The 13,635-nt window shown below is 34.9% G+C and overlaps 2 long non-coding RNA genes across 2 annotated transcripts; both read right to left on the reverse strand.

Moving 5' to 3' along the window:
* Window positions 1-1,463: 1,463 nt before the first annotated feature.
* LOC134226255 (uncharacterized) lies at window positions 1,464-1,881 on the reverse strand. The gene is made up of 3 exons (XR_009983438.1): window positions 1,812-1,881; window positions 1,644-1,739; window positions 1,464-1,561 (listed from the first exon to the last, which is right to left on the reverse strand). It is a non-coding gene; the product is annotated as an uncharacterized LOC134226255 (long non-coding RNA).
* Window positions 1,882-10,514: 8,633 nt separating this feature from the next.
* LOC134224894 (uncharacterized) lies at window positions 10,515-11,806 on the reverse strand. Its single transcript, XR_009983100.1, has 3 exons — window positions 11,702-11,806; window positions 10,876-11,624; window positions 10,515-10,815 (listed from the first exon to the last, which is right to left on the reverse strand). It is a non-coding gene; the product is annotated as an uncharacterized LOC134224894 (long non-coding RNA).
* Window positions 11,807-13,635: the final 1,829 nt, after the last annotated feature.

The raw sequence follows: 13,635 nt of genomic DNA on the forward strand, positions 1-13,635 counted from the left end.
AATGATGAACAGAAATGAAAGATATCGCAAGTGAGCGACAAGTATGAAATTTTTTCTTTATAGAAGGTTAAAGTGTGCAAGGACCATCAGTGAACAATATTGATTGAAATCGCTGTTATTTTGCCTAACGTTCATCCAGGAATGGGTTGGCTGATAGCGTGGGGTCTATCATACCAAGACAGACAGATAAGTATTCCGTTAATATTTTAATTGCACTGAGCTCGTTCTAATCTGATCGGTGAATGAATTGACTGCCACATATTTAGACACATCGTGGAAAACTAATATTATTAGTAAATTTAAATATTCCCGTGGATTAGAAAGGCAAGTGCATAAATTAATATTTCATGGCAACATAAAACTGCGATAGGTAATTTCATTAGGGGATTTCCGGTAAACGCACATTCAAAGAAAAATAAATTTTTCGCATTTTTGCCTTTCTCGTATACAAAGTATACGTAAAGGCTTTATGTTCGCTCCAAAAATGAACTTTTTATAGGAGGCCAGGAGACCCATAGTGTTATATACCAATCGACTCAGTTCGACGAATTGAGGTGATGTCTGCGTGTGTGTGTGTGTGTGTGTGTGTGTGTGTGTGTGTGTGTGTGTGTGTGTGTGTGTGTGTGTGTGTGTGTGTGTGTGTGTGTGTGTGTGTGTGTGTGTGTGTGTGTGTGTGTGTGTGTGTGTGTGTGTGTGTGTGTGTGTGTGTGTGTGTGTGTGTGTGTGTGTGTGTGTGTGTGTGTGTGTGTGTGTGTGTGTGTGTGTGTGTGTGTGTGTGTGTGTGTGTGTATGTGTGTGTGTGTGTGCGCACCTACCCTAAAAAAATGTCACTCATTTTTCAGGTACTCATCCTTAACCGATTTACTCACAACAAGTTGCATTCGACGCAGAATACTCTCCCATTGTTTCGAAAGTTATGGCCAAAATACCACTTTTTTAAAAAAAAAAAATTAGTAAAAAATGTCACTCATTTTTCAGGCACTTATCCTTAACCGATTTACTCGCAACAGGTCCCGCATAATCATGAACCATAATTGTACCATTTTACAGATTGTTCGTGCCGTTAAATAACAATAACCCTACTATTCTGCTTGTTGTTAATAATAATGATAAACTAACCTCACCACGTATGGTCTTCACGATACGTTATGTTGTTATTGGCCATTCCACCATATGGGTATTGGGCGGTTAAGTATAATTACTGTATAAAAAGAGACATTTTTCAGTACAATTTTTTCGCTGGACACTATATGGTATGGTCGAGATATAATTCATATTTTTGATGAAAGCAATATGGGTTGTTATAAATAAATGGTAAAATGATATAGAAGGAAAAGGCGACGGACCGTACCCCTTACCTTTTACTAGTTAAAAGAATATTTCGATATTTCTCACACTTTTGAATAAAAACACGATTATTATTCATTGAATTGTATATTAATTATTATTTATTGAAATAAAATCCGCATTTTATACCTTCAATTGTACATCGGGTATATAAACCCAGTTCGTTCATTGATAGGGGAATCTCTGGAATCGGTATCCGTGACGTCTTCCGTGACTGCAGGAAATACAAGAGAAAAACCACTTTATTATTAACATGCATATTACGTATTAGTACAATTGTACGGGAATAAACTTACCAATAAATAGAAAAAAATACATCTTAATTTGTTTGAATGCTTCAAGAGATCTTGTGTGCTGCCGCTTGCATGTATCCGTGTGCACTTGTACGTTCACTAGAATTAAGAAATATGCCATTATGATTATGAGATTTTGTTTGAGTTATTTATATACACTCCATTTCTCACCTTCGTTTTGTTGAACTGGATAACTTAATTTCCATTTTATAATTGAAAAATATGTGTAGAAGTAAGCAAAACTAAATATGAGCACAAAATAAACAAACGAAAATTGTACACACGGAAAACTATGTCAGCGAATTAATAAATAATAACTGAATCATTTACTTCATTTTTATCATTGGAGGATATCATTTTCGATGTGCTTGTGGAACATCACTGGAATAAAACTAGCTCTGAATGATACAGAATTATTTGATAGCTGTATGCCACATTGTTACCATACCAGTTATGAGCGAGATTATGAGTCATTTGCAGGTGTTTATCATTGTCTTTGAAATGATGAACCATAAAAAATTGTAATGAAGCAATAAACTTTGAAATTAATGCATATGGTACCGTAGATTAAAGATGCTGTATAATATTGGTTTGAGGTCAACATACAATAAGATTGTAAACCGACAGCAATGTAAATAGTAACAATAATACTTATTCCATCTGATCAGTAGCAACAATACCGCAGATCGTTTTTGATTATGCGGGGTTTCATTCGACGCAGGATACTCTACCATTGTTACCTATTGAAAATTGGTCGGATCGGACTATGGGCTCGGAAGTTATGGCCAAAATACCACTTTTTATAGAAAAATTGAGTAAAAAAATGTCACTCTTTTTTCAGGCACTTATCCTTAACAGATTTTCTCGCAACAAGTTGCATTCGCAGAATACTCTCCCATTGTTTCCTATTGAAAATTGACCAGATCGGACTATGGGCTCAAAAGTTATGGCCAAAATACTATTTTTATAATGCACGAGAAAGGCACCATCACCGCTAGGTGGATTAATCAGGGTTTTTAAAATTTTTTCTTCAATTTTATTTGTTCAATTTAATTTGTTAACTTAGTCGAACAATTCAAAGATATTTGGATCTTCATCTGAGTTGGAATATTTTTAGCCAAGATTTTATTATGAGCGATTGGTATAAAAGAATGAAGCTTTTGTGTGCCAATTATAGCTTTTGCTTTTTTGAAAACTTCATCAAACTCTTCAGAAAAATATATAAAGCTCTTTTAGTGGAATGTATTCAACCGTCTTTCAGTCGAGTCAAGTACGAGACACTGAAGACGACCACACAGTTGTGGTCGAAATACGTATCTGCAAAGACAACGAAAATTAATTGGTGGAATTAAATGGACAGTACTTAATTCGTCTTAGACGATCAAACTCTTGTTGGGTACCGTCGTCGGGGGTGACAATGGGTCAAATGGTGGTGAGAATGGGTCACTGTTTCAACTACTAAGAATGCTTGTAGAATGGATGTATATGAGGACAAGAAGACAACAATATAAGAGACCTTTTTGAACGATTTTGCTCTACGCCCTCCATGCTCGCGGTGAGAGCGATGACCCATTCTCACCCCCAGACCCATTGCCACCCCCGATGGCGGTATTGCTCATTCGTGATATAACAGAAATGTAATATAGTGATATTTTTGTTTGATTGAAAACGTGCCCATTCGCCCATTCGTACAACTCCCGAGGAGTCTTGATAGTATTTCCATAATCTTTGGCAAGAGTTGCTCATTTTGCCATTCGTTTGAGAGTGCCACCAATAGCTACGCAACGGCCTTTTCCGTGCGATGTTGTACAAAAGTGCCATTCTGCTTCTAAGCCATGTTTTGAATTTAAATTACACAGACTTGCAAAGCTCCTTTTATTTTTATAATGTGCTGCAGCTCACCCAGACACAAAAGTATTTTTTGTGAAATCGATCGACTGTTTCAAAAAGTCAATTTATTTTGAAATGAATAAGTGAACAGCTTTTGTGTCATGGGTCATTACTTCTGATAAATAAAGCTAACGTTTTCTAACCGTTTCTTTTAAAGTAAATTTCGAATGGATGTATTGTTGCCTGGGAATTATTCCAACCTTGAGCAGTATTTTGGATAATGAATGGATAATTTTCAGAGAAATCTAACAGTACAAGTGTATTGTTGTTTGCAAATAATGTCTTAAGTTATAAGTTTATCATTTTTTTCAATAAAATACGATACAAAATCATCTACAGGCTTTATAATGGTTTCTAAATTATACCGGTCAGTGGTTAGCCTTTGCTAAAAAACAACATCTCCTTTTCCACTATTACAATTAAATATCACTTCAGTTTCGTTTCGGCAACATTGCCCGTTTTCAAAGTAATTATTTTGTTGTAATTGTTTTTAAGTTACTTCTAATCTAATCTAATCTAATCTCATACTTGCGCAGCCAATACTTGAAAGCATCCTGGAAAATGACGGTTTCTAAATTCCGTCATTTTTCTTTTCATACGGCCAGGCCAACTACGCAGTATGTACCGCAGAGATGATTTCTAGATACTGAGCGACTTCAGAATTTTTAAACCCTTAAAGTCGATCCATACCATGAAATCGAGGGGAAATGAAGAAAGCGTGGACCTCCCGTACCAAACGCTTCCAGTAGTATGAATAGTAATCAAATATTATATAATTGAGTTTTTCGTTGGGAGCGAAGCTATTTAAAAGTTATGAAAGGCTCCATTCGGCAAGTGATGGTTGACGTCGTGTTCAGAATAACTACGTTCACTATAAATAAAAAAAAAAGGAAATCAACATTAGTAGACGATAACGTCAGCTTTTTTCCTCGATGACAGATGTGATGACAATTCTGAAAATAAACAATAGAAGCACTAGCACAATATTAGAAGATTAGACACTTTAATGATACTCCTGTTATTTTTGAAATGCTTTTCTAGACTGCTTGATTCCAATCTAAGAAAAACATTACAAGGACATGAGTATTATTATTTGCGGTCGGGAAGCATCTAGGAAGTTGGAAGGAAGGATTAGTTTAGTATTTACTTAGGGCCAATTTCTTCACCTCCGCTTAACTCTTAAGCGGTGCTTACCCATACGCTTAAACATGGTTTAAGGCCTAAGCGGAGGTGAAGAAATCGACCCTTAATGACTTACCGACAATTTCATAAGTATTACGGAATTGGAAATTGGGGAAGGTTTCCGTTGGGTCAGGATTTGCCTGTAGCTGGCAATGTGACCGTGGTAGATCTTACCCCGTAACACACCACGTAAAGGTGTCTACCCAGCATTACGGGAAATAATTGTTTTTAAGTTACTTCGATACAAAAAGTCAAATAAAACATAAACCCTTTCCAAATGTTGGTCCACAATTATGTTAGATTATGCTAAATTGCTTCCTAATCAAATTTGTATACGCCCAAAATGTGTCGTTGGTTGATGATAGGCTGCTGAACCTATAATTGGCGCTGTAGGCATAAAACACGCTGATAAATTTTCACTCAATATGGACATGAAAAATGTTTTTGTTAGAAAAACTTTTTTTCCTTAAATATGTTACAGGAACATTATTCCCAGAAAAGTTAGATAATTAAATTACCTATCTGCAGATGAGGTTTTTTTGTAATATCGATTTAAATTTTTAAAACTAATGTTTTTCAGTGTAGAAATCGGTATTTTATTTTTTGGATATTTTTCCAAAAGACTTCTGGGAATTTCACGACAGTCCGCCGTACAACACTTTTTTGTAGGTCTTGTCATTTTAGAGTTACATCAATTTTTAAGAAATCCATGAAAAAAAATTTGGCCCTCATCAAATGTTACTCTTGACAATTTTTAAAAAACTAAGTATGCAGAGTGGCTTAGAAATACCATATCTTTATGCTCACCAAGTTTCATTCGATTCTGAGATGGTGCTGCCAGCCCCATAGAAGGGTTGGCGCGAAATTCGTCATTAGTATTTTATCAATCCCATAATAAAAAGATTAGAAATCCTTATGTGCTTGACATTGAAAAACCAACATAAGTCCATTTAAGCAGGTTTGAATTACATTTCAAAAATTTTCATATAATTTGGAAGCAACTGTTGCAAGCTCGCCGCGCTTGTGTCCAGTTGGTAAGGGCATATCGTCCTGCCTACACTGGGGCGTTCTGCCCAGTAAAACATATTTTCGAAAATCGTTACGTTTTTGAAGATGGAAGAAATTTTATATCATATGAACCACTGAGAAAAGTTATTTTGTTGCCCAACTGAGTGTTCCCGTGCAAGTTTTGCGGACAGTATGCTAGCGTCGCTCTAGAATGTTGATCGAACAAACATGAAAAGTTACATCAAAACTGTAACTTTTTGTATTTTGCTATTATTTTCATTATGTAATACAAAAATACTTCCACATTCACATAGTACGATGGTTTTACAAATATTTATAGGTACCCACTGATTTTGACCCGTAGTTAGTTATAGTTTTCTAGAAATCAAAGGGGGGTGTTTTAGCCAGGTGAGGCGCATTATACCGTTTTACCCTACTTTAGTATGATCGACTGTTTTTTGTTATTTTAACTTAAAACGGCTACGCAGTCTTTAAGGATTAAAACAAGATTTATATTTGTCCAACGTTTCGACACGGGGTTGGTGTCTTCATCAGGGGAAAATATTATGTTTGTTCCTTGTCTAATGTTTAGTCTTATAATAACTGTCAGGTTTGGAAATTTATGGTACATTATTTTGGAAACACTTATTTTTAACCTGTCATAAGACGAGTTTATACAATCCCATTGAATTCCACCACTTAATTGTATCTTGACAGATACGTATTTCGACCTCAAAAGTAAGGCCGTCTTCAGTGTCTCGTACTTGACTCGACTTATTTTTAACATTGATGACACTGGCAAATAACACAGATTTTCTTTATCAAACCGAGGTTTTGGGGTTTGGCAATCCTTCTTAAGAACCTTTCTTGCCTCGAAAAACCCCTTGTGTACAAAATTTTACGCCGATCGGTTCTGTAGTTTCCGAGTCTATAGGGGTCAGACAGACAGAAATTCAATTGAATGTATATAAATGTATATAGATTAAATTCATATCAACTTTAATCAAATTCAACTAATAGGCATTGCGCACCGGAAGAAAAGCGGGAAAACTATTTCCAAGCTAGTAAAAAAATCCAAACATATTTTAAGGGTAAAATTATCTTAAAATTATTTATTGAAATTAGTGATAAAGCTCACTAACATTTCTTGGATTTAATTTTTGTTCCTGAGGTACAGCTAATTTTGTGAAAAATATTCATGTGCACATGGATGCGGAAAATCTTCACGTGTTCACATTTCATGGTGGTATACGGCTCTGAAAATGAATCCGCCTGTTGCCCTTAGACTTTTTAAAACATTTTTTCCTACGGGGTGGGTACTACCAAATGTTATGCATAACGCGAATAAAAGTTTATTTCAAAGGTTTTTTTTTTTCTTTAAATTGATTGAAGTAATTGCTAATATGTCTTAATCCAGACGATGAATACGTATCAACTTTTCCTCTTCACTACCATACTACGCATAATTGTCCCATGCTAGTGGTAATATTTTACTTTTTATCTGTGCAGGCTATTTCGATGTATTTTTTTTGGTAATTCGAAAAGACAGCGATTTTTGTTTGAATAAGTTGCTAGATTTCGAGGCATTTTTGTCTCACGATGAATATTCACACTACAGATTATATAATTTTATGGAACGACGCTTTTATCGGTATTGTATTTCATGATTAGATTTTCCAAACCAAAGTTAATAGAGGCAACCCTGAGTGTTTTCATTCTAAGCAATTGCATTTTAGCTCAGCTACTTCAACCACATAAACAGTTCAATTTGAAAATGATTTGTCTATCTACGGTTTAGGTGAAGGTAAAGTAAAGATGTATCTCAAGCTTGCAAGATTATGCATGAATAAGAACTACTTTACATTCCGTGGAAGCTTCTACAAACAAACGAAGGGTGCACCTATGGGAAATCCGCTATCACCGTTTTTGTGCGAATTATTCATGGCGAATTTGGAGGACAATCTAGAGGAACAAGGAGTACTACCCGAGAAATGGTGGAAATACGTGGACGACATTTTCAGCATTATCAACCGGAAAGATCTACCCAGGATTTCGGAAGCGATAAACAACATGCATAAAGACTAAGGGTATGCGATAACACATTTTTTCCTGACGAAACGAAACGAAACGAAATTAGAAATGCTACTGTTGGATCGGAACGAAACGAAACGAAATTCAAATTTACTTCCGAGACTTCGAAACGAAACGAAATCCGGGTCCATTTGATTCGAAATTTTACGAAACGAAACGAAATTAATTTTTTTTCCGCGGAATTTTTATTAGATACCTAGTATTGTTTTGCTCTTAAATTAAATTTCGAAGCGACAACAAAAAAAAATCGGAAATTATGAGGATTTTCAAAACATTTTTCCGAGGAAGGAAGGTATTCCGAGGAAGTTTTTGATATTTTTTTTCATGTAATATTTATCTTTTATTACCCTCTCCCCGTTGAACTTTCCGGCATCAGTAGGACATAATTTTTATTAAATGTAACGGTTTAAGAGCAAAATTAGCAATGCTCATTTTAAATACGGATCTGAAATATTTTTGCCCAGCAGCTGTTCTAGATTCATATTTTATACCAGTCAACTATCAAAATCTTAAAACTGGCATATCGCTCAGTTCTATTTTCTGCAGATTTGAACCACGAATGAAGCACGAGTTTCAAATATTTTGGTGCATGAATCCCAAGTAACATTTTGGTTTTATATTGGTTTTAGAGCACAAAAGTAAATAATGGTCTTCAAGAGCGTTATAAATCAAAAAATGTCACTTGGGATACGTCATATTTTCTACGGATCAATCCACTACGGCGCCTTTCTTGCCAGCAACTAAATTATTTCATTTAATTGAAAATTTTAAAAACATGTGTTGTACACTGCTGGGGAAACCAGAGAGTTTGTTCTATTTTGTTCCGTATTCAAACCAGAATAGTGATCAAAAATTTGAAATGAAACTGAATCACTACTGATTTCATTCTACATAATTGTTACCCAAATGCCATAGGGAGAATCTAGCTTATTTGAAAAAGGATATAGGGAAGTAACAGATCATTTTGGATCTATTCACCATTTTCAAAAGTGTGCCCCTCACCACAAACAATGTGAAAATATTCATCACTTAATATTTCCAACAGACCTCAGTGAAAATTAAAAAGCCGATTTTTTAACTGCAATCAACAGATTTCATATAGTGCCCAAGACCGCCTTTAGACGGGGTACTTTGATTATTTTGTTGTTGTAATTTTCAATTCATCAGATTTCGAAAAGTTTTTTATGTTGATCAATAATATAAACTTGAATGCATGTTTAAATGTGGTTTAAAGTCAATTTTCAAAGTTCTACACTTTTATTGAAAATTGAGTAATATTTTGTTCTTTCGTGTTTGCGCTCGTATACCTTTAAAGAGTGAAATATTTATAGTTAAGTGTTTTTCTACAACTAACCGTATTCAATAAAAGGTTATAGTGGTGAATGTTACACTCTAAAATATTTATCCAACTCGTTACACGAAAAAAAAATTAACTCTGAAAATTTAATAAAAAATCAAAATGTGAAATTGGTAAAATTAGTTGAAAATATGAATTGCCCAAACCATGTTTAGATCGATTTTATAAAGCAAAATAGAGATTTTGAGCGAAAACAAAAATTTGGGTTTTGACCAGCAAGCATCCTGCGAAACGCAGGACGCCTGTCTGGGTTTCGTCACTTGCTTGAAAATGAAACCTCCAGAAGTGCATTCGCATAGATTTTGGCCCAAAAATAAATATCAAAATATTTGTGAAGCCTTATAAATTGGAATACATTTGTAAAACGAAGTTGAAAAATGCAGCGTTACAACGGCCAAACGTCCCGGATTATGTGGGACAGTCTACTTGCCTCACATTTCCTGATGCCCAGAAAACGTTCCAGTTTCCATGATGAATCTGTAAGGCCGTTATGTCTGCAGCTCAGCAAAATAAAAAACAAATTTCCGTAAAAATACGGTTATTTGCTGATTTTAGCAATAAAACTTCACAATTCTCGACAAAATACGTATTTGCTGAGAGCTAGGACATAGATATAACAAATCGAGACTGCATTGTTACTATTCAGTCGGTAGCTCTGAAGAGATGGTCGCCAGTGTAACCTAACTAATTTGGTACAGAATCTTCCAAATAATATGTTTCGAAACTCGATGTTTGTCTTTCTTCCTATCCATTATTTATGTAAGAGAAGCGAAAGATTAAAACACAAAAGGTTTCACTTGAAAAAATATGACTGTTAGAAAAAAAAATGACAAGAAATGAATATAATTCCTTAAATCAACTGTTATAAATCTTTTCAGACCTTGAGAATAATGTATAAGCCTTTGGATATTAAATATAAACTAATTGTATACCAACAACTCGGACGCAGACATTTACGATTATTGCTAAATATTAACTGTTATTAATATTATTTTTTATTTAATTCATCTGACAGCAGTTAAAACTAGCAGCACGTCCAAACTAACAACAAACTGCCCTACACGCTTAGTTCAGTTCACCCAAATATGGGTGAAGAGTACCTAAAATCGCCAAAAAGTGCACATACCTAGATTTGGGTGAATCGACCAGTACCTATATATGGGTAACCTAATGCTACCCATATATAGGTACTTGAAGAAGTGAGAATTATTGGTAAATTTCACCCATATTTGGGTGATTCTCCTGTATTTTTGTTCGGTATATTTCAAAGGTTTTTTTTATTTATTTTATAAAATAAATAATTATTCAAATATATTTGATCTTTTGTATACAGATTCTATATTTCTATTAAAAAAAAAACAAATCATCCGATTTTGTTAAAATAGTATTAATAAGTAATCTGAAAATTCATTGGCGGCTAATTAAAAATAATCGGGTTCCCCTCGGAAACGTGAACAGTAGAAGCCGCTCCTGGTTGAGTACCATAATTGCGAGCATAATTGTACCGCCTTTGTTGCTCTGGATCATATGCGACCGAGGGCCTAAACATGCCTACAGGGATTAGCTGGATGGTCCGCTGCTACTGGAGATTCATGGACGTACTCTGCACAGTACAGCACAGAATTACATGACCTTCCCTTCCTTCGGCTGTGGGAGAGATGAAATTTCAGTTAAATATAAAAAGACGAATAAACTATATTTACTTACGATAAGGTGTCCCCCATCCTTCAGGATTGAATGCCATTTTAGGCAACGGCTAAGGTGGTTTTGGAATCCGGATGAGAATGCGAAAGTCCTATGGTACCAGGTGCTTCCGTTGGTGAAATTGGATCCGCCCCAGGTGCTTTTTACGTGTTGTTTCAACGTTTCGCCCTGTAAATGTGAAAGCAAAAAAATACACTATGATGGGCATCTTCTGCTAATCAATAACATAATGTAACTTACCGTTTTGTTAATTCATGTCATCTAGTTTCCCCTGGCGAAATTTGAAGTTGACCCAAGAGTTGACCAGTTCTTCATGATCCGGAAGCCTGCCTGACGAATTTCGACTCCGATATCAGCAAGTAACAGTCCGAATGAAACCTGTCATTTTCTCCGGCGTCCGAGATTTTTCGTTTGCACTTGCACTATGATGGCAGGAAGCGATCACGATGGCCAAGGTGATAAGAAACGATGGTGTATATCATTGGTTTGTTGGATTAGCGACCAGTAAGTGAGCGTAATCAGGCGATAAACTTCGGATCGGATCGTACGCAATTTACCCATAATCGAGCCCATAATGTACATAATGACACAATATGTTTTCCTTGGACAAATTGATGACAGGATGATCCGGAATGAGACAAAACGAGGGACGTTCGGGAGCTTCGGGAACGTTTTCGCTAGCTGCTTTGCCATGGACGAGGCCAGTAGCGAATGGCTGTTTTGCTGCTTCTGGTCAGAACTTTGATTATCGTCTAGAAGTTCCAACATAAAAGAAATGTATCGATAACTCATATTAATAAAATATAACAAAAAACTACAACACAATTACCTTATTTCACGAACCACGACATTGTTTGCAACCGTGACTGCAGGAAAGATTGGACAAATAGAACTTTAAATTTTCGATTATTGCGCGGCGGCCATCAATCTGGATTTGTTGATGTTTATTTTTTCAACCAAATATGGGTAAATTAAATTACTCAAATATGGGTAAAGTCAGCTTTTGAAAAAAATCAGTAATTTTGACTGATTTTCTAGGTCTTTTTTACTAATAATATGGGTGAAATAACATTTACCCATATTTGAGTGAATGAAGTACCCATAAATAGGTAAACCAATCTAAGCGTGTACGGAAAACGCACTGCACCTGCACCACTGCACGATTGTGACAGAAAATCTGAACTATTTTTAAGCATTTGAATTATCTGGATCTGTAGGATCTAGAAAATGTGAGAAAATTATAAATTTCCATGATAACCGGAATCAAAAATATCTGAAGGTAGATTTTTAGATCATGACAATGATCTCAATCGGAAAGATATATCAGTTCCAGAATCCGAAATAAATGAGATATCAGAGAATGCCCTAAATCTGGAGCATTCTTAAATCTGCAAAGATCTAACAATCTAATAAATTAGGAAAACTTCTGAAACGTCACCATTCATTGCTTTCAAACAATGGTTGTTCAAACTAAATACTTTTAAAAGACAACAACAATACTCAGTGGACCAGTGAGGATTATTTCGCTTATCGAAGAGTTTTCACAACTAGAAGAGCACTAATCGAACAATCGCTACATAATACATTTAATATGTAATGTCAGTCAACTCAGTCAACTTCAATAAAAATAGAGCATACCAAAACGATGAGATCTACAAATTATTTTTACTTTACTGAACAATATTATTTAAATTACTAGATAAGCATTACGTTTTATACTTGAACACTTTTCAAGTGAAAGCTAAATGCGTTCCTGTTGAAGATACAGAATTGTATTACGTAGTGAGATTTAGTGAAAGAATTAATATGTATAAAATTTTGAGTAGAGTTTGAAGGGCTTTATTCAGCGGCGCAGCCGATTTTTTTTATGATATGGAAATTGGAATTATTAAAAATTAGTTTCGAAATTCCGCGAAATTCCGTTTAATTTCGTTAAAAGAATGATTTTTCAGTCGAAATTTTTGAAATTTTACGATACGAAACGAAATCAGAAAATCAGATTTCGCCATACTCAAATTCCGCGGAATTCCGCGGAATTTCGTTTCGAATGCACTAAAACGAAATTTTTCGAAATACCGCATATGCTTAATAAAGACATCAAATTCACCCACGAGGAGGAAAAGGAAGGTAAATTTAAGCATATGCGGTATTTCGAAAAATTTCGTTTCAGGTGGTTCGAAACGAAATTTCGCGGAATTTCGCGGAATTTGAGCATGACGAAATCTGATTTCTTGATTTCGTTTCGTTTCGTAAAATTACAAAAATTTCACTAGAAAAAATTAGCTTCAACGAAATTTAACGGAATTCCGCGTAATTTTGAAAGAAATTTAGACTTAAACTATACTGCCTCGTACGGTCGTGTATTATCAAAAATTTTGGCTGCGCCGCTGAAGAAAATCATAAATCTGTTTTCATAACCTAATGTTATATTACTTTTTCTATTAATGCTTACTAGATAATCCCATTCTGAGTCAACAAATACGTATTTAGATTTCTTCTATAAAACGCCTTTAAGTGTTTTGTTAGAAATGTCCAACAGAAAGCGAAAAATATCTTAAAAAATTCTATCCTATTTTTTTTAAAAATATTTATTATTAAAGACGTCAGAGTGTAAACCTTATCAGATATGAATCAGATCAGTACAATTTTGTCAAAGAGGCGAAGCCGTGGCGTGAAGTATTTAGTATTTAACTAAAAATAATGAATAAAACATTTTCGCAGATCTGATGATGGCTGAATGGAGTAAGCCGAAACGTTATTAAA

Source organism: Armigeres subalbatus, chromosome 3 (genome assembly GCF_024139115.2).
Source record: "Armigeres subalbatus isolate Guangzhou_Male chromosome 3, GZ_Asu_2, whole genome shotgun sequence".
Taxonomy (NCBI): Eukaryota; Metazoa; Arthropoda; class Insecta; order Diptera; family Culicidae; genus Armigeres; species Armigeres subalbatus.